Source organism: Theobroma cacao, chromosome 1 (genome assembly GCF_053813885.1).
Source record: "Theobroma cacao isolate CCN51 chromosome 1, ASM5381388v1, whole genome shotgun sequence".
NCBI classification, from domain to species: Eukaryota; Viridiplantae; Streptophyta; class Magnoliopsida; order Malvales; family Malvaceae; genus Theobroma; species Theobroma cacao.
In genome coordinates this window covers 20168071-20171962 of record NC_142639.1, presented here as the reverse complement: position 1 = coordinate 20171962, position 3892 = coordinate 20168071, and the positions used below count along the sequence as shown (strand labels likewise).

Sequence of the window (3892 nt, the reverse complement as noted above, 5' to 3'; positions counted from 1 at the left end):
CGTGTTAAATAAAATGAAGTTAAGGCATAATATGTAAATTTTATTATTTTGAAGAAATAAAAATATTATGAAAATAAAATGAATGATAAAATAATGAAGAAAAGATGTTGAAAAGTCAAACAATATTTTTATATGTACATGAGTGGCCACATGAGTCAAAAATGGAATGAGGACAAAAACAAAAGAAAGAAAAGTGTGTGGCGGATGGAAAAGGTGCACAAGTTTTTTTGACTTTCAATTTCAATCCCATGTGAGTAAAAATAAGCAAGACAAAAATAAAAGCAAAAGAAAGGAAGAAAGACACAAAAAAACAAAGAAAACAAAAGAGAAGAATGTAGAAATGATGGTGGGGCCGACCATGTGAGATGAAAGAAATGAAAAGAGATAAAAGAGAAAAAGGAGAGGAAGTCGGTTGAGAGTGGGAGAAGAGAAATAAAGGAAAGAAAGAATCGTGGGAGAGGAGGACAAAAAAGAACGGTTTTGCTGCACTTTGAGGAAGGAAAAAGAGAGCTTTTGCAATAATTTTTGGAGGAAGAGGAAAGTTGAAAATTTGTGAGGTAAGAAGTTGATTTTGCTGCACTTTAAGAGAGAAAATTCGGTGCTTTTTAGAGGGATTTTGGTGCTGAAAATTCAAAGTTTTTGCTGCTGAATTTTGAGGTTATGTTGTTGGAAATTTTTGAAGGTTTTTGCTGCCATTGAAGGACAACTTTGACTGCTGAAAATTTGAGCTGTTTGCTGCCAATTTGTGCAGAAAAATTAGAGCTGTTTGTTGGTAGTTTGTGCAAGAAAATTGGATAGCTTTGTGCTGTCAAAATTGAGAAGTTTTGTTGTTGGAAATTTGAGTTGAAAATCTACTGATTTTAGAGCAGAAAATGGCTACAAAAATGGTGAGAAAATGAGGCTTTTGGTGATCGATTTTAAGAGGAAAGGAAGAGAGGAAGCCACGGTGGTGAAGGGAGTAACGGGCTGGAAAGAAAAAAAAAAGAAGAAACATGGAAGAGAGAAAAAGAAAGAAAAAGAAAAGAAAATAAATGGGCATGACCCAATAGAAAATAAGTGGGCATGGCCCAATAGGAAATAAAAATAAATAGGTTTAGCCCAAATAGGAAAAATGGAGAAGCCCATGGAGAGGGCCCAATGGTAAGTTAATGTTATATTTTAAGGTTTATAGGGAGTTTAATATTGTGCATATTTTGGATGAAAAATATGCAAGTTGCTTAAGGAATTTTTAATAAAGTTGCTACCCATACAAATGTGTGATTAAGTATACTGAGTTTAAATTATTGCTAGGAAAGTTTGTCGTGAAGGCGTGCTGAATGAAGTATGTGACCGACAAATAGGAATAATTATATACGCGTACGAATCAATAGTGAAGTAATATCCCACTATTATGAGGTGAGTAGGGGGTGTCAATTTTAAAAATTTCGTATATATATACATGTACGTATATTTTACGTGAAGTGCAAAATTTATGGAAAGCATGCGTTGATAGAATTTTAAGGAATTGTGGGTGTAAGTTATTTTTAGAAATCATTTGGAATATATATATATATATATATATATATATATATATATATATATATATATTAGACATAAAGTGTTTTAAACCGGGAAACAAGCATTTCGAAAAGATTTACATCAAAGGAAATTGTGCCTTATTGTTTGTGTGGTGTGCATTCAAGAAATTTATTACATATTCATCATGCTATTTTGATACAAAATATCATGCAAATATTTACAATGAACATTTTATCAAAAGAGAGTTTTAACATGATGTGGGGACCGATATTTTGAAAAAGATTTAAAATATCCCCTTGGAGATCAAATTTGAATTCTTTTAAAAGGTAATTTCATTTTAACCAAGAAATTCAAGAGTAATTGGAAATTGCTACTTGTTGTGTTATAAATTGTATTTTGAATCGAATGGCTTGTGATAATATGGGCATGATTGGCTGGATTGGTAAATGTGCTGAAAATGTATGAACTATTGATTTGCCTTGAGAGGTTGTAAAATAAAATAATTGCCATGTCATGCTATTGCAAATTTTATTATATGATGTGTTTAGCTTGCTGCAGTAGGCGGGTTCCGTGGACCAGCCTATTAGAGGGGCATGGTAACCCCGTTATATTCTTACCTCAGTTGGAGAGGCATGTAGGGTAACTCCCGAGGTACAACTTTAGAGTTCACTTCACGCCAAACCATCACGTGAGGGTGAACTCAGCCAACGCCAAAGAACGGCTATGTTTTCAAAATAAAAATATGATTTATGCGTACATGACTGTTTAATAGCCTTGGCAGATTCGGTTGGGATAGCCTCAGGCCAAGGTATCCCTGACAATCAAGTATGAGAATGATTTTGGCACAAGCCAGGTTTCTAAGAAAGTCATAAGCCATGTTGTTTATTTTTGACAAAAATGTAATGATTTTATATGAGTTGAAATAAGTTTTAATATTACGAATTATATTTCTTTGCATGGTGAAAATGGAATTAAATGGTTTTTCGCAGCTCCCCTATATGTTTATATGAGAAATGAATCTGTAATTCCTTCCATATGGGGCGAGTTATGATTTGGGCATGATTTTAAATATTATTTGGTTTCGCGGGAGCTTGCTAAATTTTATTGATTTGATTCGAAAATGATTATTAATATATTTTGATGCGAAAAATTTTATTACCTCGATTATTTATACTTTATAAGAAATTCTCGATTCTATATAAGGCACAAACCCTCGTTTGAAACGAATTACTTTTATAATCTTGCATTTTTATATTCAACTGATCTGCCGTTTGCTTGTTTTCCCATCTACGCCCTACTCACTAAGTCGATGATTATCATTGAGTCTATGAGACTCACACCCTTTTATTTCCCTTTTTGCAGATAGGGATCAGCCTAGCATGTAGTCAAGGACTCGTTCGATCCATCGTGAATAGGTAAAGGTATCTCCTAGCAATTTATTCCGAGTTGCTCCGCTGTTGGAGGTCAAGTCATAGCATTTTATTTATTAAGTTGTAAATGAATTCTAAATTTTTATATAAGCATTAATTTGGAGATTATAGATTTTAATGCATATACTTACGAATAAAAGGAAAAAGTTTGTATTGATTTTTATATTTATGGTTCAATTTAGTATATGAAAGTATCAATATTATATGGTGATTGAATGTAGTGGATTAACGAGCAAATTCTAGACAGGCTTGTTCGAGACTTGACGGTCTTTTTCGGAAGTCTTGGACCTCGGCAGTGACCGGGGAGAGGTCGTTGCAAAAAAAGTTCTAATAAGCTTACCATAAAAATTTGAAGCAAATTATCCTTGTTTGAAGATTCAAAGGACATTTCTCGTTGTACTATCACAAAGCTTGATAATACACTCTAAGCATAAGAGAAAAGACGAGCACTATGACATGAAGACTCTGTTGAAGGAGTTATGATGGCAAGATCAAAGGAGAAAGGTAGCAACAACTATAGAATGAATGAGTTTGATAAAAGAGACAAGGAGAAGAAATTTGGTGAAAGCAAGCATAAGAATCCGAGAGCCAAGTATCAACCTTGTTCTTATTGTAAAAAAAGAACTCATCTTGAAAAATATTACCAGTACTAACCTAAAGTTAATTGCAGGTTAAGTAACTAGATAGGATATGTGAAGAAAGTGTGCAAATCAAAGAATACTCAAGTGGAGAAAAAAATTACTATTGTAGAGTAACAAGAGCAAGCAGATGAGATGTTATTCATGGCTAGAAATTCAAATGAGTCGAGTAAGAAACATACCTGGCTCATAGATAACAACTATTCTAATCACATGACAGGGAAAGAAAAAAATGTCATAACTCTAGACAAGAGTTACAAATCTCAAGCCGAAATTGGGAATGGAGTTTTCTACAAATTTAAGGCA

At 33.2% G+C, this 3892-nt stretch overlaps 1 long non-coding RNA gene across 2 annotated transcripts; it reads left to right on the top strand.

Moving 5' to 3' along the window:
• The first annotated feature begins 410 nt into the window (after positions 1–410).
• LOC148764637 (uncharacterized) lies at positions 411–1468 on the top strand. 2 transcript variants are annotated; one of them, XR_016024127.1, is made up of 2 exons: positions 411–1140; positions 1296–1468. It is a non-coding gene; the product is annotated as an uncharacterized LOC148764637 (long non-coding RNA). The 2 variants fall into 2 exon arrangements; XR_016024126.1 differs by having other exon boundaries at positions 1291–1468.
• The last annotated feature ends 2424 nt before the right edge of the window (positions 1469–3892 follow it).